The following is a 26,718-nucleotide window of genomic DNA, read 5'->3' as shown; positions in this document are numbered from 1 at the left end:
AAACCCCCCAAATTGTAATGAAGCTTTAAGGTGAAAATATAATCCTATCATTTGTCAGTATTATAGAGTAATGCCATAATCTGAAAATCCTCCCCGTCCATTATAACGAGCTGTGGGATCAGGCACAGGAGTATTCCAAGTGTTTCTGCTGTCTGAAATGTGAAATGGCGCCCCTGCAAAAAAACACAAATTTTTCAGGCATTGAAAGCGCCAATACACAAGATACCCAACACTTATTTGAACCATTAAGACTTGTCTGAAGTGAGAGAGTAATAGTGTCCTCTGTAGTAATAGTGTAGTGGCCCAGTACATGCTTTCCTGGCCTCTTCCATAATATCATACCTGTATGTCTTATGTAGATGCTCTCTGCAAAACTGTCTAGTCATTCTGTTATGTGTATTGCACAGCTGCATCAAGTTAGAGGTTAAGTGTTTGCAAAGCCTGGAGACTGTCTGTAAATGTATCAATTTTTGTCCTGTCACATGGTATGAGAGAGGTTATAAAAATGAGTGTTTGACAGCGGGAAGAGAGTCCATGTCTTCTGGAGTCCTATTCAAGTCATATTCCAGCTACATGGTGGCACCTCCAGCCCTCATGTAGTGAAACATGGAAGAGGAGGAGAGCTTTTTCCAGCTTTGATGTGCATGTGAGGAGGAAGGAGTGAGACGCACCTCAGCAGAGCAAGAGCAACCATGAGTGAGTGCTTGTCAAGGCCCAGTGCAGAGATACTATAATTTCCTACATGGCCATCTTGATCTATTGGATCACCATGTAGAGGTACGCCCAGTTTGTCTTTCACACTCGGGTATTCTAAAATCAGGTTCACCGTGTGGAGGTACTACTGTTTAAGTCTATTAATTTCCTGCACTGTCATTACTCTAAATTGAGCCTTGTATTGTTGAAGTTTGCCAAGTAAAGTTTATTCCAGGCCCTGACCATTCCCAGGGACCTGAGGTACTTGATATCTGTCTGCAGCTCATTTTATTCTTCGCTGGAGTTCATTCTGGTGTGTACTGGAATGGTGGCATCACCCGTAACAAACTCTTTCCCTGTTCTACCATCTGTTGGGCATCCCTATCCTAGGGGTGTCCGGAAGAGGCCCAGTGCTGCCCTGGCCTTGGCTGCATGCATCCCTCTGGGAGGGAGCGTGGTAAGTGCCGCCATGACAGGCCAGCATCTTGCCCTACTAGCTCCTCAGTGTATGGCATATGTCCGGGCTCACCCTATGGGACGCTTCAATAGTACGCCCTTAAGGGCTCCGATAGTAAGCATGTCCCAATAGTGATCTCATTAATAATAGTGACACTGTTACTAGCCCAGTAATAATAGCACCCTTGTTAGTGACCCGAGTAGTAGTAGTGACCCCCATAGTGACTCCAGTGGTAATATTGCTCCCAATAATGTCTCCAGTAGTAAGAGTGCCCTGTTAGTGGCTCCGATTATAATAGTGACCTACATAGTGGTCCCAGAATTAATAGTGATCCCCAGCAGAGTAGTAACCTAACTAGTATTTAGCTCACTATATAATTCCAGTCTAGTAGGGGCTGCCACTACTGTGATCACAGTGTGACTCCTAGGCTTTCCACCCGTTATTTGCGCTGGCTACAGGTCGGCGTCTGTGTGCAGAAATGCAGACACAGGTGGGAGAGGTCAGAGGTCACAGTTTGATCACAGACGCCTTGAACTACAAAGCAAGTGAGTTAAATGCTGATCAGGTTGCTAGCCGACTGGCTTGCAGGTGGCAGGAATCAGCCGCCCCTACGAGGTCCTGCAGCTGCCGCCTGGCGCAGTCTCAAGTCACCTCACAGTAGGGATGTCCCTGAAAGCATGTTTTTGTGTAGCATACTAATTCTGTTACAGCACACTCTAACAGACAACTTGTGAACAATTAAAAGAGGGACAATGCACTCATTTTCAAATGTTAGGCAACACTCATTTTGTGCTAAGCCACACCACCTGTGCTCCCTCCCAGTAATAGTGCCTCTAGTGCATTCTCATAGTAATACTGCCCCTCCGTACCTCCACACAATATTAGTGACCCTCACTGACCCTCTCATTGTAATATTGCCTCTTGGTGACACCCTCACAGTAATAGTGCACCTTAATGAAGTCCTCACAGTAATAGCGCCCCTTATTTTTATCTCCCTTTTTTGCAGTTTAATAAAAAACAACCTCTACTAATATGACCACAAAAGAGATGGACCAACATGCATTATTATTGATAATCTCCTATATCTTCCACCAGCATTTCTGGTCCTTTCTGAGGAAGGGCTCACTAATGATGGCTGATGTTTTTGTTGGTATTATTGTATCTTGTCACCACCGGAAGTGTGGGTGGTGACAAGATACAGGCTGCTTGACAGCCTGGGCAAGTCCCCAGTTTTTAATTGGCTGCAGGGCTGCCTTCCGCTGATCGGGCTCTCAGGTCCTGGCACTCACTAAGAGCGGCTTCCCTGGTGGCACAACGGCTTGACGCTACTAACCTCAACTCTGCATTTTGGCCAAGACGTATCAGCTGACGGCCAATGGCAAGGCCACCCTGCTTCCTTCAGAACCTACACTATCTCACTGTCAACTACATTGAAATCACAGAGGTCAGAGGAAAAACAAAAGCATTATTCACTGGAAAAAAACAACAATGCAGTACTTTGTATTGGCCCAATACATCTATTCCTGGCCCCCTCCATAAATGTCATGTCTTGTGTTTGTGCGCTGTGCAAAAGTGTCTTGTCATTCTGTTATGTGTATTTCACAGCTGCAGCAGGTGAGGAGTTAAGTGTTTGCAAGAGCCTGGGACATGCTTGCAATGTATCAATTTGTCTTGTCACATGGTATGAGTGAGAATATAAATAGGAGTGTGTGAGAGTGGGAAAAGAGTTTTGTTCTTCTTGGTTCCTGAGAGTGCCAGCCACCTGTGGGTACCTTCAACCCTCATGTGGTGAAGAATGGAGGAAGAAAAGAGGTTCCCTGAGAGTGTATTTCCCAGAGGTAAGAGAGGAGTGAGCCCCAGTTGAAGAGAGAGAGAGTGTGAGAAAGAAGCAGGTGCCACTTCCAAGGCCTAGTGCAGAGGTAGTCTTTATTCATCTTTCCCTATGAAGTCTGGGATCACTGCGTAGAGGTACATTTGTTTTCACATTCGGCCATCCTGAGGTCTGGGATCACTGGGTGGAGGTACTCTCAAGTCTGTCTAATACCTGCCCTGCAAATCATTGTCATTTGTGTCTTCTATGCAAGAAGTTGTTCCAGTAAAGTTTTGCCAGGCCCTGTTGTTTCTTGGAGTAAGCGCATGAGCGATTCTTGGCCTCGATTTGCATGAGCATTGTAGATACACTGGATGTGTGCATCCCCGGTCGAAGCTAACAATGTTGCGTGTACATGCGCATGTTTTCTCCTGGAACATTGTGTTGCATCCAGGTTAATGCCTGCACCATTCTCTCCTGCATGTGCGGCACAAGAGTGATTGTGCCATGTCATCCGGGCACATGGAAATGATCCAAAAGCGGAGGGAGATTTAAGGAAAGTATGTTGTAGACTTATTGTGGTTCATACTCAACAGACATCCTAAATGGGTCCATCTATCCAACGAGAAGAGGTCTATATATGAAGGGACGGAAGTTTTTTTATATCCCATCTATAATGCCTGGCTATATTCTCAGTCTTTCCAGCATATAATAATAATAATAAACTTTATTTGTATGGCGCCAACATATCCCGCAGCGCTTACATAGACAGGGGGGATACAGAAAGACAAAAGTACAAACATTACAGAACCACGGTTACATAGAAATCAGTAGTTGGAAACAATAGGAGTGAGGGTCCTGCTCCAACGAGCTTACATTTTACGAATGGTGGGGGGATACAGAAGGTAAAGGGGCTGGAGATGTGCCCGGTATGGCGGGGTGGAGATGTGCACGGTATGGTGGGGTGGAGATGGGCACGGTATGGCGAGGTGGAAAGTGAGCGATGTTATACACATAGGGAATGGGCAGACATTTAGCCATGTGACGGCAGAAACGGTATGACCGCAGGAGCGGTTTATGATGGCTAGCAGGGATTGCAGTCAGTAGGTCAGGGAGCATGTTATCAGGCGGAGTACAGAGGGCTTTGTTTAGGGAATGCGGTATGCCTCCCTGAAGAGGTGCGTTTTTAGAGCACGCCTGAAGTTCTGCGAGTCCTGGATTGCTTGGGTAGCCTTTGGTAGTGCGTTCCAGAGGACCGGTGCTGCTATGGAGAAGTCTTGGAGGCGGGAGTGAGAAGTTCGAATGAAAGGGGCGCTCAGTCTGGTTTCATTAGCAGAGCGGAGAGCCCGGGCTGGGTGATGGATTGAGATGAGGGAGGTAATATAGGGGGGCGCTGCACTGTGGAGGGCTTTGTGGATGAAGGTGGCGAGTTTGAATTGAATTCTGTATTTAATGGGCAGCCTGGCAGTGACTGGCACAGGGCAGAGGCGTCCGAGTAGCGGCTGGACAGGAAGATGAGCCTGGCTGCCGCATTCAGGATGGATTGCAGAGGGTAGAGTCTGGTGCAGGGGAGGCCGATCAGCAACGAGTTGCAATAATCGAGCCGGGAGTGGATGAGGGCAACAGTAAGCGTTTTTAACGTGTCCACAGTGAGAAAAGAGCGGATTCTTGCGATGTTCTTGAGGTGCAGCTGACATGTTCAGGCCAGAGATTGGATGTAGGGGGTAAATGAGAGATCGGAGTCAAATATGACCCCAAGGCATATACCATGACAATATATGGCATCCGTGGTGCACTGTAGTGCTGCACAGTATATATGTTGACTGTATCTAACATCTATATCCTTTTTGGAATATTCTGTCACCATCTGACCCCAGTTTTGCATTACGGAGGTATATATGTCACCAATATCCACTCCCTGTGAGAACAGATACACTGATATACTGTAGATTCAGACTGGGAGCCTCTGGGCTGTGGAGTTTGGTCCTTGTCTGCCTATGTGGGCAACAACACACCGTATATATTTCTATCCGGTTCAGTATACCATTGTTGATGATTGGAAGCTTTGGTTTATGGTCCCTGATGGGGTGAAACGCGTAGATGAGAGGATGGGAGTTTGTTATCTGGATATAATTGTGTCGTTGGTATTAATCTGGTATGAAGTAATATTGTACATCCATCTTTATATGATATTTTTGTTATTCGGCACACTAAATCTGGAACGATCGAAATATTAATCCTTTTTGTTTAACCCCTTAATGCCACAGGGTGTAACTTTACGTGCTGGCAGGATGGTAATTAACGCAACAGGGTGTACAGTTACGCCCTGTAGCTAGCCTGATCCGACATATCCGGCAGCGGGAGACAGTTGTCACCAATGACCTGCCTCCCACTGCAACAGCGGGGGGGCATCGGGACAGCGACCCCTGCTGTTAACCCCTTCCCTGCCACGATCTATCTAGATCGCGGCATTAAAGGGTTCATAGAGGGAGCAGGCTCCCTCTATGATGTTCATTATACCCTCCGCTATGTAATTGCTAAGTGCCATTGGGTTACCATGGCAACAGGATGCCAGATACAGTGCCTATGATCGCTATAACAAGTGATAAGGCATTGCAGGAGAGAAATCCTGCAATGCCTTATCATGGCGATCATAGGGACATCTACAGGGATATAAAAAGTGTAAAAAAAATGATCAAAACAGATAAAATAAAAAAAATGTAAAAAAAAATAAAGTTAAAAAAATATATATTTTGTGCTTTTTTTTATTAAAATATTTGTAATTAAAATCCCACATATTAAGTATTGTGAAATCCGTAACGACTTGCACAACAAATTGAACATTTTATCTTGTATGGCAAAAAGCATAAAAGAAAAACCTAAAAAACAGTCAAAATGCTTATTTTTTCACTTTGACTCCCCACAAAAAAAAGCAATAAAAGTGATGAAAAAAGCTGTTTGTTCCCCAAAATGGTAGCCATAAAAAGTACAGGTCATTATGGAAAAAATACGCCCTCACACAGTTCCATCCATGGGAAAATAAAAAAGTTATAGGACTTTGAATGCCGCGATTTAGAATTTTTTTTTAAAAAGGTTTTTTATTGGAGAAAAGTGGAAAAACCTGAAAAAAATAAGAATTTTGGTATCATTGTCATCATACCGACCCACAGAAAAAATCCATTGTGTCATTTATGTTGCATGATTAACGCTGTAAAAAAAAAAACACGAAAAACAATGGCAGAATTGATCTGTTTTCTCTCCCTGCTATCATTAAAAAAATTATTAAAAATTTTACAATACATTATATACACCAATAAAAACTACAGTTCGCCACGCAAAAAACAAGCCCTCACACGGCCGGGTCAATGGAAAAATAAAGAAGTTATGGCTTTTGAAAAGTGGAGATAAAAATCCCTCAAAAATTGTTGCGTTCTCAGGGCCAAAATAGGCCGTGTCCTTAAGGGGTTAATCTCCACTAGCTGGATCAAATCCCTTTTTTCCTGAGCCTTACTATTGTATACACCCCCCCCCCCCCTTCCCTCTCCTTTTAATTAGGGCGAGGTAGGATTAGGTTCCTGCAGGGGGTCATCCCTCTCAGGGCGGTTACTCCGCTATAGCATCTACAGGTTAGTACTTGGGACAGATTACGGTTTTTATTAGAAATAATAAAACTTATGTTTTCCTATGTACTACGGCCTTTCTGGGATTCAGCCAGACCCTTAGCAGCAGTGGCATCGAACCAGTGAGTAATACGTAGTTTGTTCGTTTCTGCCATTCTCTGCCTTTAGCCTCATTCCTGGAAGTCTTAAAACAAGCCTTTAATGTCATATTGCTAGGATCTGTCATCAACCTCGGTGGGATCTGACCCCGACCAAGGGCAGAAATATGGCAAAAGGACAAAGGAGACATGATGTGAGCATGCAACAGTCTGTGAGACAGCGTTACAATGTACGGTATACAAAGCTATCGGAGAGAACTACAGGCCACTAAGACTTGTCTACATTGGGCTCCAGCTACAATCCCAGCCAGTTGCCTCATGCAAACCAAAACCCGGGGTTCTTCAGCACCTTATCATTAATCTACATTTTGTGTTAACCAATGAGTAAGGCCTCATGTCCACCGGCGGATCACATTGCGGGGGCGGAAGCCTGCAGCGGAATCCCACCCTGCCCGCGGCAAGAGGACATTACTTACCCTTCTGGGTCCTCTGCGTGGCTGTGTGGGTATTCCATCTTCTCCTCTGTGGATGTGGGCTGGCACGCCAGCCAGCGCGCCACCGGACAGTGTGCCTCTGCACATGTGCAGTGGAGATTTTTTTTAAAAATCTCCTGCTTTCCTGTAGGATCTGCGGCAGGTCTGCAGTGTCAGCTGGGGGCGTACAGCGGGTCGGACGGCTTCCATTGACTTCAATGGAAGCCGTCCCTCTGGGATCCGCAGCAAAATAGAGCATGCTGCGATTTGTTTCCGGAACAGAAGATCCGCTAAACAAATCTGCATGCTTTAATTAAGCGGCGGTCGCCCATGTCTCCCTATGGGCATGAGGCCTAAGACGGTAGTATGTCAGATGGGGGAGGCATGCAGGGGCATTATTACTGTGACACTAAGGGGGGGCACACAGCAAGTGTCTTACTGTAAAAGGGGTGTGGCCTTACGTAAAAAAATTGTTCCGGCGCTGTAGAATTGTTCCTTTTTTCACTGTTCAGAAGTTGAGAGGTGCATTCATATTTGGCATGTGGCCCCGGTTGGGTTGGTTAGTGCCATCTCCATGACAAGGGCGCCGATTATTATTTACAGCGCATAAATCCATGACCTTTTTGTACAACTTTGCTGAGGAAGTATTATGCAGATGGATCGTGTTTTGCAAAAAGGCAAACATTATTGATATCAGAACAACAATCTGACCTTCAATAGTGCAGAGAAGGGACCATTCATCTTCAGGCCGCCCTCATATATTCCTGAGGCTCGCGCTTATACCTGCCTGCCGTTATTAATCGCGCTATAAAATATATGCTAATGCTTGTGATGAACTCCGTTAACAAAGCCGCCCGGACGAGCGATGCGACTGTAATTAATCATAATAATTACTGAGTACTTCAGAGGCCACGTCCACGGGGACACGGAAGAGATATGATCAGCAAATGTCAACATGCCCGCTTTACAAGAGTCCTGCCGCCGCCGCATAGTAACCAAGTTGTACAGCCGAATACAGAGCAGCCGAAGGAGCATCACAATGACATTGGGCGTCCCCGATGACCCGGCGGGCTCAGGGACCCGACCCCGGCACAGTGCTATGTAATGATGACCAACCGCACGACTTGGCACTGCTCTATGGTGAGAATAAGTGGGGGCACATACACGAGGCACACATATTAACCAACTACTGAAAGGGATAAAAGTAGATATACATGGAGGATATCAAAAGAGATCCAAGATATCCAGAAAGATGACACCATGCGAGACACGTCGTCCACAATGACTGGAGAACCGAATCCAGAAGTTTTCTGAGAAACCCAGCAAGAGCCGACAAACAGGATACAGGGCGGGGGGGGGGGGGGGGGGGTGTAATCTCTGCAGACGAAATAAGGACACGAAAAACAAACAAGTGTGACAGAAGCAAAATGGCTCCGGAAGGGTTGCGGTTCCCCTTAGGGAGAGCACCTAGTAAGAAGACTAAGCCATCCAGGCTCCTCTCTGAAACATGCAAATGAGAGGATGGAGCAATGCCTCTAAGGCACCACCTATTGGAAGGCAGCATTCCAATAGGTGGCGCCTTAGGTCAAGGTCAAGGTCTGACTGACAGTAATGCTGCCTTCCAATAGGTGGCGCTGTAGAGACAATGTTCCATCTTCCTATTTGCAAATACTAAATTTACATATAGAAAACACATGGAATTTGTAAAAAGTGCCTACATGATCTTACGGCCACAGCTAGCTATCGGGGGGCTGAGATGGGGGTCCCTTCTATCGGATTATAGGTTTTAATGACATGTAAGGGAATAAAGTTTTTACATATAAAAATCTTTAATTTCATATGCTATAAAACAAGGTCTTTAAGGGGATCAAAAAGGATCCCACAGAGAATACTACAGTACAATATGGCCCAGCGCGCACCGGGGATTACAGATGCCACTGATCTATTATCGGCATGTGACATGGTCATAAATTTGTCACTAATAATGGCAAAGTGGCCTCCGACAAAACTAATGCCAAGGTCACTGCTTTTAAGTGCCAGGAGGACCACAGAGCTCCGACTCAGTGGGCCAATTGCCATGGTGACCTCTGACACCCCTAGAGCTCACCACTGGTGGCAGTCTAAAAGTCACGGCATTATACACTACTATTTTAGGGGGTTTAAGACATTATGTCATTTTATATAACCGGATCTGTCAGCACTTGAATAACAATTATCCACGGGGTGCAACTGTGCCGCTATCTCCCCGTAGGATGTTTCTGTATTCATGCGAAAAACAATGGCTGGCCCTGTACAATGAATATTTATGCAGAAGGATAAGCTTATCTGCCATTGCAGGACTTAAGCCATCAGTGGCGATGACAAGTAAACCGCCATTATCATATAAAAAGGGACCTTATATCCAGGGGAAGGATATCTTACGGAGTGCGGTACTGCATTTAACTAGTTAGATCCAGACTTCTCATCATCATCAAGTAACGCAGAATATATTGCATCAAAGTTATAGTTTTGATATACATTCATAGTTTTTAGTTGAAGCGGGTTTTTTGCAAATGTTTTATGCCTTTTAAAGTTTACATTCTCAAGACTAAATACTACGTTGACAAAACTATTGGCCCCCCAAGCAGTCCAGTGCCATCAGGTGAAGTGTGAGCATTTGGTATAAAGGAGACCCCTGTACAGAAACCATCAGATGCCCCCAGGTGTAGAGCTGACAACAGGGTCTGGTGGGGAAATGTCACCAGGTGCAGAGCTGACAACGGGGACTGGTGGTGGGATGTCACCAGGTGTAGAGCTGACAACGGGGACTGGTGGTGGGATGTCACCAGGTGTAGAGCTGACAACGGGGTCTGGTGGGGGATGTCACCAGGTGTAGAGCTGACATCGGTGTCTGGTGGTGGGATGTCACCAGGTGTAGAGCTGACAATGGGGTCTAGTGGGGGGATGTCACCGGGTGTAGAGCTGACAACGGGGTCTGGTGGGGGATGTCACCAGGTGTAGAGCTGACAACGGGGTCTGGTGGTGGGATGTCACCAGGTGTAGAGCTGACAACGGGGTCTAGTGGGGGGATGTCACCAGGTCTAGAGCTAACAACGGTGTCTGGTGGTGGGATGTCACCAGGTGTAGAGCTGACAATGGGGTCTGGTGGGGGAATGTCACCAGGAGTAAAGCTGACAACGGGGTCTGGTGGTGGGATGTCACCAGCTGTAGAGCTAACAACGGTGTCTGGTGGTGGGATGTCACCAGGTGTAGAGCTGACAATGGGGTCTGGTGGGGGAATGTCACCAGGTGTAGAGCTGACAACGGGGACTGGTGGTGGGATGTCACCAGGTGTAGAGCTGACAACGGGGACTGGTGGTGGGATGTCACCAGGTGCAGAGCTGACAACGGGGACTGGTGGTGGGATGTCACCAGGTGTAGAGCTGACAAAGGGGTCTGGTGGGGGATGTCACCAGGTGTAGAGCTGACAACGGTGTCTGGTGGTGGGATGTCACCAGGTGTAGAGCTGACAACGGTGTCTGGTGGTGGGATGTCACCAGGTGTAGAGCTGACAATGGGGTCTAGTGGTGGGATGTCACCAGGTGTAGAGCTGACAATGGGGTCTGGTGGGGGAATGTCACCAGGAGTAGAGCTGACAACGGTGTCTGGTGGTGGGATGTCACCAGGTGTAGAGCTGACAATGAGGTCTGTTGGGGGGATGTTACCAGGTGTAGAGCTGACAACAGGGTCTGTTGGCGGGATGTCACCAGGTGTAGAGCTGACAATGAGGTCTGTTGGGGGGATGTCATCAGGTGTAGAGCTGACAATGAGGTCTGGTGGGCGATGTCACCAGGTGTAGAGCTGAAAAAGTGATCTGGTGGGGGAGATGCCACCAGGTGTAGAGTTGACAACGGGGTCTGGTGGGGGGATGTCACTAAGTGTAGAGCTAAAAACGGGTTCTGGCGGGGGGATGACCCCAGGTGTAGAGCTGATAACGGGGTCTGGTGGTGGGATGCCAGCAGGCGTAGAGCTGACAACGCGGTCTGGCAGGGGGGGGGGGGTGTCCCCAGGTGTAGAGCTAATACTGGGGTCTGGCGGGGGAATGTCACCAGGCATAGACGTACAACGGGGTCTGGTGGGGGGATGTCACCAGGTGTAGAGCTGACAACGGGGTCTGGTGGTGGTGGGATGTCACCAGATGTAGAGCTGACAATGGGGTCTGGTGGGGGAGTGTCACCAGGTGTAGAGCTGACAATGAGGTCTGGTGGGGGGATGTCACCAGGTGTACAGCTGACAACGCGGTCTGGCAGGGGGGGGGGGGTGTCCCCAGGTGTAGAGCTAATACTGGGGTCTGGCGGGGGAATGTCACCAGGCATAGACGTACAACAGGGTTTGGTGGTGGGATGTCACCCGGTGTACAGCTGACAACGGGGTCTGGTGGTGGTGGGATGTCACCAGATGTAGAGCTGACAATGGGGTCTGGTGGGGGAGTGTCACCAGGTGTAGAGCTGACAATGAGGTCTGGTGGGGGGATGTCACCAGGTGTACAGCTGACAACAGGGTCTGGTGGGGGATGTCACCAGGTGTAGAGCTGACAACAGGGTCTGGTGGGGGATGTCGCCAGGTGTAGAGCTGACAACGGGTTCTGGCGGGGGGATGTCGCCAGGTGTAGAGCTGATACTGGGGTCTGGTGGTGGGATGCCACCAGGCGTAGAGCTGACAACGGGGTCTGACAGGGGGATGTCCCGAGGTGTAGAGCTGATACTGGGGTCTGGCAGGGGAATGTCACCAGGCGTAGAGCTGACAACGGGGTCTGGTCGGAGGATGTCACAAGGTGTAGAGCTGACAATGGGTTTGGTAGTGGGATGTTACCAGGTGTACAGCTGACAACGTGGTCTGGTGGTGGTGGGATGTCACCAGATGTAGAGCTGACAACGGGGTCTGGTGTTGAGATGTCACTAGGTGTAGAGCTGAAAAAGTGGTCTGGTGGTGGGAAGTCACCAGATGTAGAGCTGACAACATGGTTTGGCGGTGGGGGGGGGGGGGGGTCACCATGTGCAGAGCTGAGAATGGAGACCGGTGGAGGGATGTCACCAGGTGTACAGCTGACAACAAGGCCTGGTGGTGAAATGTCACCAGGTGTAGAGCAGACAACGGGGTCTGGTGGGGGGATGTCACCAAGTGCAGAGCTGAGATAGGTGATGGGATGTCACTAGGTATAGAGCTGACAATGGGGTGTGGTGGTGGGATGTCACCTGGTATGAAGCTGACAACAGGGTCTGGTGGTCGGGAGATGTCACCAGGTATAGAGCTGACAACGGGGTCTGGCAGTGCGATGTCATGAGGGGTAGAGCTGATAATGGGGTCTGGTGGTGGGATGTCACCATGTGTAGAGCTAACAACGGGGTTTGGCGGTGGGGAGATGTCACCAGGTGTTGAGCTAACAAAGGGGTCTGAAGATGGGATATCATCAGGTATAGAGCTGACAACGGGGTCTGGTGGTGGGATGTCACCAACCCATCAGTACAGACATCGCAGCTTCTGGACCTTCCAGAGTCCACTGTTGGCCATGTTATTGAGAGATGGATGGAATCCGGTGTGTGCGGCGCCGTCACGTTCAGGGAGACCTCGTAAACTGACAAAACGTGGACAACGAAGACTTGTATGAGCTGTGAAGACATCGCACATGTCATCTGCCCTCGCTCAGAAGGTCTCACAGGCCATTGGAACATCTATTAGTACCAGAACCCTCCATAGGCAACGGCATGTAAAGGGTTACCGTAGACAAGCGGCTACATACAACATCACAGCAGTTAATGCACAGCGACGCCTGCGATGGTTCTTGGAGTGTCGGACTGTAAGTGAGTGGAAGCAAGTGTTGTGTTTGAATCACAGTACACCATCTCCTGATCAGATGGCGGCACTTGGGTGTGGCGGTTGCCTGGAGAGCGGTTTCTATGTGATTGCATTGTCCCAGCAGTGAAGTTAAGAGGGGTCCTGTTATGGTTTGTGGGGGGTGGGGGGTTCTGCTATAAAGGACTTGGACCATTAGTTATAGTGAAGTCCCCCCTCAGTGCCAATGAGTACAGAGAGATTCTGGACAGTGTGGCATCATCTATCTTGTGGCAGCACTTTGGTACAGCTCCATATCTCCACCAATACTCTGTCATATGGCACACAGTGTGGAGGAGCAGAATATCTACAAACTTCATTGGCCGGCCCAAAGAGCGGATCTCAATCCCATCAAGTGGGACGAACCAGAATGCCGTATTACTACCTGAAGCTCCTTCAGGAATGCAGACAAATCCCTCAAAACATATATGGGAATTTGGTGGAAAGCAGCCGAGGAGGGTAACTGCAGTCATCAAGGCCAAAGATGGCCAACACCGGCTTGAAAAATGGGAAAAAAATTGAATTACATTACTTTCTATATGTGTCCTGTACTTTTGGCAACATAGTGTACATTATCAATGCAGAGCGATGGAAGATGGCAATGTCACATTGCCAGTTTTACAATCAATGTGTTTTTCTTGGTAAAAGCTGTCTATAATGTAATGTGTGCTCTCCACCATTTAGATGCTACTTTCCTGCCTGTCATGTGACCACAGCCCTCCATTCAGCTCAGCAAGCACCATAGCAAGAGAGCGTCTGACTGCTCGCCTTACATCACAGGGAGCTTCTCTTTTTTTTCTCTACTAACATCCCCCATTCCCCCCAACCCTCCTACTCCTCTATCTTCACAGCTAAACAAGGGCGTCTGAAAACCCATACTGTACAAACACTAGGGCACATTTACTTAGACCTGCATCTCATATGCCGGTCTACATGAACTATGCCCAGGCTTAATAGCAACACATGATTTAAGAGGTGGAGGCCCATTTCTGGCATTAGATGCTCCAGGTAGGAACTTCATCAAGGGGCCTCTGGAGTCTGGAGAGGAGTCCATATGAGTCCCAAATTATACAGGATGGCTGGTGTAATGTACCCTATCACACAAGTTACTCCTCCTTGACACCTGGAACCAACCATCACAGCTTCAGTGCTCCAAACAACTTTATTAAACTGTCCAACCTGCAGCGGGAGGCCAACTGGGGAAGGAAGGGAGCAGGTTATGTAAGAACCGCTCAGCCATTAGCTTCAACAGAGTTCCCTTTTGGAATGCTGGATTTCACAGCTGGCAACCAGTTAGTAGGCTCTAGTGGAACGGAGACTGGTCCAGTATACTCCACTCAGCATTGTAGGTTTCTAAGTATTCCCTCACTTTCGGTTATTGATGTTGCTCTCTTTCCAGCTCCACATAATAATGCTCTGCTTCCCCACAACCAAACACAGGCAATCACAGAACTATCAATATTTTAATGGCTGATCCATAAAATGGCATTCATTGGCCACTAAATGTCAGCAACCTTCCAACATAGAATAATATATTGTAAAGACAAGGAACAACAATCGCACACCCTATTACAATGTGGCATACCTGGCAGTCCCTATTTACAATGATAGTGTATAAACTACTCTTCTCTGGGAAAAGAGGCATTCACTTATGGTCTTTCAGTAGCCTTGTTCAGCTGTAAGAGTGGTCAAGTGATCTCTGCTGGAGACTGATGGCATTGAGCTGGGATAAATAGCCATAATGTCATGGGGTTGGAAGGAACCAACATGGCCCTCTGCAAGAAAGGGGACAGGTGAAGACATCTCCAGATTGCTTTCCTCTGCTCGCCCCATCACCTGTGCTAGAGACCCTTTTCCCTCACACCTCCTCTGGTGTCTCTTCCCAATGATTATCTCCCACCTCACCACCATAGTCAATCTTTCTATGACATCTGGCTTTTTCCCCTCCTCATTTAAAGATGCCATCATATCCCCGCTGCTAAAGAAACTGACTCTTGACTCAATTGACGCTGCCAACTATCGACCATCTCAAATCTCCCCTTCATCTCCAAACTACTGGAATGCCTGGTCTACTCCAGCCTTATAAGCTATCTCTCAAAGAACTCTCATCTTGACCCCCTCCAGTTCGGCTTCCTCCCTCAACACTCGACAGAAACCACCCTGACTAAAGTGTCAACTGACCTCCACAGCATTTCACACTGTTAACCACAAACTCCTCCTCAGTATGCTCTGGTCCATCAGCCTAAAGGACACTGCTCTCTCCTGGTTCTCCTCCTATCTATCTGACAGCTCATTCAGTGTCTCCTTTTCTGGCTCCTCCTCTCCTCCTCTTCCCCTTGCTGTGGGGGTCCCCCAGGGATCGATTCTCAGCCCCCTCCCCTTCTTCTTGCTGTTGGGATCCCCTAGGGCTCAGTCCTCGGCCCTCTTCACTACTCTTCCCCTTGCTGTTGGCGTCCCCCAGGGCTTGATCCTCGGCTCCCTCCCCTCCTCTTCCCGTTGCTGTTGGAGTCCCACAAGGCTCGGTCCTCGCCTCCTCCACTCCTCTTCCCCTTGCAGTTGGGGTCCCCCAGGGCTCAGTCCTCGGCCCCCTCGTCTTCTCCATCTACACAGCCCCTATTGGACAAACCATCAGGAGATTTGACTTTCAGTACCATCTCTACACTGACGACACCCAGTTATACACCTCTTCCTGTGACATCACAGCGCCGGTCCTCCAGAACGCCACCGACTGTCTATCCGCTGTCTCTAACACTATGTCCTCTCTCTACATAGTAACTTAGTAACATAGTAACATAGTTTGTAAGGCCAAAAAAAGACAATGTCCATCTAGTCCAGCCTGTTTATCCTCCTGTGTTGTTGATCCAGAGGAAGGAAAAAAAAAAAAAAGCAGAAGCCAATTAGCCCTTTCGGGGAAAAAATTTCTTCCCAATTCCCTAATGGCAATCAGACTGTTCCCTGGATCAACCCCTAATAGTTCCTACCCGCCTGTATACCCAGATTAACAATTAAACAAAGATTTATATCCTGTAATATCCTTCCCCTCCAGAAAGACATCAAGTCCCCTTTTAAACTCCTCTATGGATTTTGCCATCACCACGTCCTCAGGCAGAGAGTTCCACAATCTAACTGCTCTTACAGTAAAGAACCCCTTTCTGTGTTGGTGATGAAACCTGCTTTCCTCTAGACGTAGCGGATGCCCTCTCATTACCGTCGCAGTCCTGGGTATAAACAGATCATGAGAGAGATCCTTGTATCGTCCCACTGCCTTGGGGTTATATTCGACTCTGATCTCTCCTTTACCCCTTACATCTAATCCCTTGCCCGAACATGTCAGCTGCATCTCAAGAACATCATAAGAATTCAACCTTTTCTCACTGTGGACGCGCTAAAAACGCTCACTGTCACCCTCATCCACTTTCAGCTGTATTATTACAACTTGCTGCTGATCGGCCTCCCCTGCACCAGACTCTACCCTCTCCAATCCATCCTGAATGTGGCAGCCAGGCTCATCTTTCTCGGACGCCTCTGCCCTGTGCCGGTCACTGCACTGGCTGCCCGTTAAATACAGAATTCAATTCAAACTCACTACCCTCATCCACAAAGCCCTCCACAGCACCTCAGTGCTCTATATTGTATCCCTCATCTCAATCCATCACCCAACCCGGGCCCTCTGTTCTACTACTGAAATCAGATTAAGCGCCCCTTTAATTCAAACCTCTCATTCCCACCTCCAAGACTTCTCCAGAGCAGCACCAGTCCTCGGGAACGCACTACCAAAAACTGTCCGGACAATCCCCAACACACAAAGCTTCAGGCGTACTCAAAAAACACACCTCTTCAGGTAGGTATACCACATCCTCTAAACCAAACCCCTCTGTATTCTGCCTGATAACATGCTCCCTGACCTACTGACTGCAATCCCTGCCAGCCGCCATGAACTTCCCCTGAAGTCATAGTGATTCAGCCACTATACGGCCTGATCATTGTCTATGTATATAGCATCCTACATTCTCCATCTCACCATACCGTGCACATCTCCTGCCTGCTATACCGTGCATATCTCCAGCCCCTTTACCTTCTGTATTACCCCATTATCTGTAGTATGTAAGTTCGTTGGAGCAGGACCCTTGCCCCTAATTGTTTCCATCAATTGATTACTTCATGTATGCGTGGTCTTGTTTTTATTCCCCCTGTCTTCTAAGCTCTGCTATGTTGGCGCCATGTTAATAAAGATTAGAATTATTAATATAGACAAGGAATGTAGCATCATACCAAGACATTGGGTGAAGTAGTATGCCATTCATAAACAGGGCAGTGGTTGGTGGGCTGATCATAGTTGATGAGCGGCCTCTGGTAAAGACAGAGATCGCTTTGTTGTTGAGGATAGCTGAAATTGTGCCAGTGGCCTGGGCGAAACACTGGAGCTGTACAAAGAGAGCGAGTACACATATGGTGTGAGCGGGACTCCGGCATCATTAGTCTCTGCAAGGGGAGGAAGGAGTCTCCCTTCTTGGTGAATCTGAACAAATCCTGTTTCAGTGGGAGAAGGATGGAGTCTTTTGGTACCAGATATTGAGCTGGGATATGGTTTTCTCCAGCAGGTTTCAGGGTATTCTGTAGCTTCCAAATTGTATAGTGTGCACACATCATCGACCAGATCAGACACAAGTTATCAGTCTCATATCCAAAATGGCTCTCTGGGCAGGAACGTCCAAACAGCCTCTTTTATTACAAGACATAACACCTGCCCTTTATGGGCGTTCAACAGATTACATCAGTAACATATATATATTCTTATTCGCTGGGTTATATAGAATTCCCCGCCTCCCCCTCTCCCCACCTCTCTCAAATAGGAGCCTTTGTCTTAACAACATGTGGCCAAAACTGAAACTGAAAGTAAGTATCTCTTTGTTGAAGAAGATTCTGTGTGGGGGATGGGGAAGGACTGGGAAAACACTCAAGATGAACACAAGCAATGACATATTACACTGTGATTTAACTCTTTCCTTATGCAGCAGACTTCCACATTAGGCTGAAGTCACAAAACACACATCTTTTCACCATGCCATTGTCCAGCAATTACTATAATGAAATTATGCAGTCATTAGCCTCTAAGAGTTAAAGTCACTACAGCTGCGTATTACATCTAGTTTAGTACAAATCAATAGACATTTTACACTGACTAATCATCATGTCTATCACAATATGAAAACTGAGGCCTAGATATGGATAGATTTGTCTTACAACTATTAAAGGTGTTTTTTAAGTTATTTTTATATAGTTTGGGGCCTTCCATGTCCAAAGTGACCCTTGGCCTATATAAGGCTCTTTGGAAGCTCCTTGTGTGTAGTGACCTCTTCTTCCGCTTGTGTAGAGCTTGTTGACCACTAGACGCCTCTACAACGCAGAGACAAGATTTCACCCGTTACCAGAGTCTGAGAGGGGCGCATTATTGGGATGTGAGAAGCTGGATGGTCGTATCAAAGAACTGCTTGCAACCTGTGCCATTCTGACCAGACTGTTAATAAGTGTTGGAACCAGTGGATGTGTGAGGGTATGTACACAATGCAATCGGGCTGAGGATGCCCTTGACAGATCACCAGTAGAATGGATCATCTGGTTGTCTGACAAGCACAAGCAGCTTCAACTGTTTCCTTGTCCGCCATCAAGAGACAAGTGACATCATCGTTACACCCCTGTGTCGGTCGGAACCTCTTCCAGGTGCTTAGCTGACGAAACTGGATACTACAGAATGGAACTGGCTTTTTTTCAGCGATTAATCCAGGTTTTGTTTGGGCACTGTTGATGGCTGTGTTCATGTCTGGAGATTTAGGGGTGAGCGCCTCAATCCTGCCTTTGCTGTGAAGCAGCACACTGTCGCATACAAAAGTTGGTCACCCCTACTAGTGGTACAAAAGGCAATGACAGCTCAGCGATGCATTTAATGCACTCTGCAGTCACATGTATTGCCTGACTTAGAGGATTAGTTATAGTAAATGTGGAGCGATATGTGGCAGTACACCAGGGTACTAGAGCCTCCCTATCCTTCCTGTATCACATCTTGTATCCAATCTCGAGGCAGTACAACATGGTATTAGAGCCTCCATGCCCACCTGTATCACATCGTGTATCCAAGTTACAGGCAGTACAACATGGTATTAGAGCCTCCATGCCCACCTGTATCACATCTTGTATCCAAGCTAGGGGTGGTACAGCAGGGTACTAGAGCCTTCATGCCCACCTATATCACATCTTGTATCCAAGCTAGAGGCGGTACAACAGGGTACTAGAGCCTCCATGCCCCCCGTATCACATCTTGTATCCAAGTTACAGGCAGTACAACAGGGTACTAGAACCTCCATGCCCACCTGTGTCACATCTTGTATCCAAGCTACAGGTGGTACAGCAGGGTACTAGAGCCTTCATGTCCACCTGTATCACATCTTGTATCTAAGCTAAAGATGGTACAGCTGGTATTAGAACCTCCCTTCAAGGGGTCGGTCTTTCGCAATAAATTATCCTTTTGCTCTGATATTGTGATCACTCACTTATAATAATGGTACAATCACATATGGATATAAGTTTCATTCCATTCCGACAACTCCTTCTAAGGGAGGGATTGTTCTTGGCAGTATCTTTAGTGTCTTTGCCTGGCTTTAACTACTGGGAAATCTCCTGCTATTGGTCATCCCCTCTTGTTACCTGAGCACTGATTGGCTGAGGAGGGGTTAATCTGAAAGGTGCTAGAAACCTCTGTAAGGGGAGGGATATATAATACCTTGCACTTCCTGTTTGGAGAGATCAGAAGAGATCAGGAGAGTTCACAGATGAGATCTCAGAGGAGAAGAGATGAGAGAAAGCAGGAGCAGAGGGGGAAGTGATTTATCTGCTCCTACTCCGCTGATGCAGCATAGACACCTGAAAACTGCAGGATTATTGCCAGCCCTAAAAGGAGCTTCAGCCTTTGAGTGCGGAGACAAGCAGGAGTGAAGCGTGTATCGGCTGGACCTGAAGTGGACCACTAGACAAGTGAGTCCCCCTGATTTGGCTATTGACAGATATATACAGAGAAGTTCCCCGGCTCGTGCAGAGATACAGACTGGAGATGTGTGGATTCTACAAGTACTGTGATTTGTGATAAATATTGACGGTTACCAAAGGCTTAGTACTAGAGATGAGCGAGCGTACTCGTCTGAGCTTGATGCTCGTTCGAGTATTAGGGTGTTCGAGATGCTCGTTACTCGTAACGAGTACCACGCGATGTTCGAGTCAGTTCCATTTTCTTCCCAGAAAAGTTTGTGCCGTTTTCTGGCCAATAGAAAGACAGGGAAGGCATTACAACTTCCTCCTGTGAAGTTCCAGCCCTATCCCACCCCCCTGCAGTGAGTGGCTGGCGAGATCAGGTGACACCCGAGTATATAAACTGGGGCCGCCCGCGGCTCGCCACAGATGCACACTGAGAGACATTAGGGAAAGTGCCGTCTTGCTGTAGCTGCTATAGGGAGAGTGTTAGGCTGTTATCTTCATCTTCCAGAACCCCAACGGTCCTTCTTAGGGCCACATCTGACTGTGTGCAGTACTGTTGAGGCTGCTTTTAGCAGTTTTACACATTTTTTTAAATTTTGTATATCGGGCGTGCAGAGCATTGCGTCCTCAGTCTGCAGTCATTGTACAGAGTATAGGGCCAGTACTGGTGAGGCAGGGAAAGAGATATACAGGCTATATAGGCAGTGGGCTTTTTCAAAAAAATTGGGAAAAAAAATCTTTGGGCTGCCTGTGACCGTGTTCAGTTTACTGCGTGTCTGCTGGGGGTAGTAGTCGCTCATTATTACCCAGCTAAGCGTTACAGCAGGCTTGCGCATAATTGTTTCCTGGCTCTACTGTGTCCGTTACATGATCGCCGTCATCCCGCCAGAGGGAAAGAGTATACATATATACGCTGCATACGGTGTCTGTCTGGTTTTTCACCTCAGCATTTTAAAAAATTGAAGCAAAATACTTAAGGCCTACCACTGGCCTTTGGCCACTTGACTGGTTCTGCGCTGTGAATTCCACTAGCTCAGTCATACGCACCTACGTCTCACTACAGGCTTGCGCATAATTGTTTCCTGGCTCTGCTGTGTCCGTTACATGATCCCCCTATACTGTGCTCCCCCTATACTGCTGCTAGTGATATGTTACTGGAGCCTGTCTAGACTGCTACTACTACTGAAATGGAACTAAGACTGTGCTCCCCCTGTACTGCTGCTAGTGATATGTTACTGGAGCCTGTCTAGACTGCTACTACTACTGAAATGGAACTAAGACTGTGCTCCCCCTGTACTGCTGCTTCTGAATTGTTACTAGGGCCTGTCTTGACTGCTACTACTACTGAAATGGAACTAGTACTGTGCTCCCCCTATACTGCTGCTAGTGATATGCTACTGGGGCCTGTCCAGACTGCTACTACTACTGAAATGGAACTAATACTGTGCTCCCCCTATACTGCTGCTAGTGATATGTTACTGGGGCCTGTCTTGACTGCTACTACTACTGAAATGGAACTAAGACTGTGCTCCCCCTGTACTGCTGCTTCTGAATTGTTACTAGGGCCTGTCTTGACTGCTACTACTACTGAAATGGAACTAGTACTGTGCTCCCCCTATACTGCTGCTAGTGATATGCTACTGGGGCCTGTCCAGACTGCTACTACTACTGAAATGGAACTAATACTGTGCTCCCCCTATACTGCTGCTAGTGATATGTTACTGGGGCCTGTCTTGACTGCTACTACTACTGAAATGGAACTAAGACTGTGCTCCCCCTGTACTGCTGCTTCTGAATTGTTACTAGGACCTGTCTTGACTGCTACTACTACTCAAATGGAACTAATACTGTGCTCCCCCTATACTGCTGCTAGTGATATGTTACTGGAGCCTGTCTAGACTGCTACTACTACTAAAATGGAACTAATACTGTGCTCCCCCTATACTGCTGCTAGTGATATGTTACTGGGGCCTGTCTTGACTGCTACTACTACTGAAATGGAACTAAGACTGTGCTCCCCCTATACTGCTGCTAGTGATATGTTACTGGGGCCTGTCTTGACTGCTACTACTACTGAAATGGAACTAAGACTGTGCTCCCCCTGTGCTGCTGCTTCTGAATTGTTACTAGGGCCTGTCTTGACTGCTACTACTACTGAAATGGAACTAGTACTGTGCTCCCCCTATACTGCTGCTAGTGATATGCTACTGGGGCCTGTCCAGACTGCTACTACTACTCAAATGGAACTAATACTGTGCTCCCCCTATACTGCTGCTAGTGATATGCTACTGGGGCCTGTCCAGACTGCTACCACTACTCAAATGGAACTAATACTGTGCTCCCCTTATACTGCTGCTTCGGAATTGTTACTGGGGCCTGTCTAGACTGCTACTACTACTGAAATGGAACTAATACTGTGCTCCCCCTATACTGCTGCTAGTGATATGTTACTGGGGCCTGTCCAGACTGCTACTACTACTGAAATGGAACTAATACTGTGCTCCCCCTATACTGCTGCTAGTGATATGTTACTGGGGCCTGTCCAGACTGCTACTACTACTGAAATGGAACTAATACTGTGCTCCCCCTATACTGCTGCTAGTGATATGTTACTGGGGCCTGTCCAGACTGCTACTACTACTGAAATGGAACTAATACTGCGCTCCCCCTATACTGCTGCTTCGGAATTGTTACTGGGGCCTGTCTTGACTGCTACTATTACTGAAATGGGCGGTTGAGCAGCATGTAACCCAGGAGAAGTGGCAGCGGAGTGTCATGCAGGCAGTGATTGTGCTTTGTTGGAGGTAGTGTGGTGCTTAGCTAAGGTATGCCATGCTAATGAGGGCTTTTCAGAAGTAAAAGTTGTTGGGGGGGGGGGCCCACTCTTGCCGCTATTGTGGCTTAATAGTGGGACCTGTGAACTTGAGATGCATCCCAACATGTAGCCCCTCGCCTGCCCTATCCGTTATTGTGTCGTTCCCATCACTTTCTTGAATTGCCCAGATTTTCACAAATGAAAACCTTAGCGAGCATTGGCGATATACAAAAATGCTCGGGTCGCTCATTGACTTCAATGGGGATCGTTACTTGAAACGAACCCTCGAGCATCGCGGGAAGTTCGACTCGAGTAACGAGCACCCGAGCATTTTGGTGCTCGCTCATCTCTATTTAGTACATTTCTAGTTTCTGTTTCCACAAGTTCCCGTCCCTTCTCCTTGGTTGTCCTGCACTGAACACCTCAACCACCATCATGCACTAGTTCATCTTTCCCTTGTAGCGTAGCGGATGGGAGTCAGAATATGTAGCCTTGTGAACACGGGCTGATTTGGCTACTCAGTGAGTGTAATATAATATATTAATCAATGTACTGATGCCATTCTTCCCTTCGCTGCCTGATCATTGAGGGGTAGGGTGGGTCCTGGAGGTGCGCTGTGAGGCAGCATATGTGGCAGGGACAAGATCAAAGAGGGAGTTTTTTTCATCGTACAAAGGCGACTTTGCTAACCTTTACTCCATTAAAAAGTCTCATATCTCTCCTTTTAAAAATATCACATCCTTTCAAAAGAGAACGCTGCCTGACAACTCGCTGCCTAGCAGGGAACGTTTCAGATGTCATCCGGGACTGAAACCTAAAAGATTTCTATTAAATTGAACAGATCGAGTTATTACGATCCGGCTATAAACGTTGTTCTTCAGTCTGTAGATCTGCGCTGACCGTTTCTGCAGTATATGTTTATCCCTAGCGGAGGTCCAGTGTAGACGTACGACTGTCTGGTCACTTCTCAGTAGTGATGGGACAGGCATCCTATTATAGGACCATCGGGGCAGATTTACAAAGACTGCTGGTTCTTCCATCACTCTTTAATCAAAATACGTTAAAAGCAAATTTTCCATGTCTTGAGCCGACAGAACATCACATCTAGGACTGCTATGTGCTAAAATTTGCATAATGTTCTGTATTTAGAAATTAACCTCTTAATGACACGTCCCTTTTTTTTCATTTTCGGCTTTTCCTCCCCAAATTCAAAACATCATAACGGTTTTATTTTTACATCGCCGTCGCTGTCTGGCGGCTTGTTGTTTTTGCAGGAAGAGTTTGTTTTATTAGTGGTTCTATTTAATGTAACATATAATCTACTGAAAATTCAGAGTGAAGTGAAATGGTTAAACAAATGCAATTCTGCCATCTTTGGGGGGTTCTTCATTTTGCAGCGTACGTATTGTGGCACAAATGGCACAGCTCTAATCTGTGGGTCAGTCCGATTACAACAATACCAAATGTCTGGAGCTTTTTGTTGCTGCATTGCTTTAAAAACTCTATATCTTTGGAAATAAATGAACTTCCTCTCAGCCCCGCCCTCTGACCGCCGGGACGTTTTACATAGATGTGTGAGGGCTCGTTTTTTGCAGGACGTTCTGTGGTTTCCATTGGTACCATTTTGGTTTGTTTATGGCTGCACTTGTCTCCTTCACACCACCCACTTTTGGGAATGGCTCAATTATCTCCAGCATGTTGGGTTATTGGACAGGCAGGTTGTCACCTGACAGTAGTATCATCTGTCAATGGGTGGCCGGGAAATCGGATGGCGGGCTGACCACAAGGCACCATAGGACTGCATTTTGATGCTCAAAGACGGAAACTTTACTTGTCCCAACCAACAGGAATCGGACGGTGTAGGTGGCTTTTACTGGCGACGTGTTTCTGTGCACACAGGCACCTTCATTAGGCCATAGCCATGAAGGTACCTGTGAAGGTGCCTGTGTGCACAGAAACGCGTCGTCAGTATTATTGCCTGTTACTTTGCAGTTTTGTATGATTAAATATTAAGCTGCAAATGACTATCTTGGCCGGAGGTCCCTGTGTCTCCATCTGACACCCCAATAAATAAGGTCCTTCACCATCACCCGGAGGGGGCTTCTGTGTTGATCATATCCCCTTCCTTTCAAGTAAGTTTTTTACTTTGACCATTAGTGTAACTTCTCACGTTCTCCGCTTCATGCTATTCCTATGAGCGCAGGATTTTTTTGATTCTGGATTTATCCTTTCTGTGTTCATGTCCTACGAGGAACGGTTAAAGGATCTGGAATGTTTAGCAGAAGAGAAGGCTGAGAGGAGACTTAATAGCGGTCTACAAATATCTGAAGGGCTGTCACAGTGCAGAGGGATCAGCTCGATTCTCATCTGCACAAGGAGAGACTAGAAGCAATGGGATGAGGCTGAAAGGGAGGAGAGACAGATTAGATATTAGACAGTGAGGGGGATCAATGAGTGGAACAGGTTGCCACGGGAGGTGGGGAGTTCTCCTTCAATGGAAGTGTTCAAACAAAGGTTGGACAGATATCTGTCTGGGATGATTTAGTGATCCTGCCCTGACCCAATGACCCGATTCTAGGACTGTATGAATTAGTAACTTTTGGCCTTTTTGCGATAGACTGGCACTTTTCTTAAAGTGCAGGGAGTTAGGCACAGGTGGTGTTGCCTAACAGACTTATCAAATTAACTATAATGTACACCAGAAATGGATTTAAATTATAGCTGAAATTTACACTAGCACGTATTTGGTGTATATTTCAGTCTGGTACAGAGATGCTGCAGGATGCAACACATGTATTAACAGGCTCGTGCTTCTTAAGGCATTTGTCACACATTACTGCAAACTTTAAGCAAATGTGCCTATTACACACACTTTAGACTAATACTTTGTGCTCATATCCTAAATAATTTTTTTGCATTTTAGGACTCCTCTTTCAGGACACTCTTCAAAACTGTTTAGGAAAATGCAAAGAAATGTCTAAAGTGCGCAATAAATCTAAAGCATGGACTGAACTTCATTTTTTTTAAAGTGCTCACCTTTTCCAATCCAGTGCTGCACCTCGTCTGGCATTGAGATTTGACTGCATAGCTCCCATGTTGGGCGCAGATGTCGGAACTCTCTTCTGCATAGTATTAGAAACATATGCTATACACATTGTATGCAGTTATTGGACGCCTCTGTATTACAGAAATATCTCTCTCCATCCATCTATCATTTGAGAAATTAGAAATGAATAGTCTTATTATACAAATGTTATTCACTGGAGCAGAAAAAGTCTATTATTACATCTAATAGCCCTTCACACTTAAAATAATCCTTATTTAATAGTATTTAAAACCTACAGGGCCCAGACTGAGACACATACATGCAACACTAATACCTCCACAACCATAGAATGCCTTTAAAAGGATGGGGTAATGACTGGCAGGGAGCCTTGAAGTGACGGGTATTCCGGGGATATTCTAAGTGGAGATAGATCCCAACGGAAACAATGGGAACAGAGGTAATTATTGAATGACGGGTCAGTAGGGAGTACGTCCGCCCTCTATGTGGTCTATACTTATATCCAGTCCAAAGACAGAAGGACAGAACATTCCCCGCTCTGTCATGCATGTGCCCTAGTAACAGGACAGGGGTGCCATCTACACAACCTCTAACTCATTATACTGAACTTCAATCTGGAAGCAAAGTTTAATGTAGAACAAGAAATAAAGCAGTGAATTCATTTTATCGCCATAGCATAACATAGACTTAATGCTCTGCTTACCGGGGCCCAACTTGCAATTTTAGTGTCTGTTCCAAGCGGTTGCCTTTAAACATCACGACTCCTGACATCAAGTTGACAGCAAATAGTT

This window comes from Eleutherodactylus coqui, chromosome 9 (assembly GCF_035609145.1).
Source record: "Eleutherodactylus coqui strain aEleCoq1 chromosome 9, aEleCoq1.hap1, whole genome shotgun sequence".
NCBI classification, from domain to species: Eukaryota; Metazoa; Chordata; class Amphibia; order Anura; family Eleutherodactylidae; genus Eleutherodactylus; species Eleutherodactylus coqui.
Note: the sequence above shows the minus strand (reverse complement) of the source record.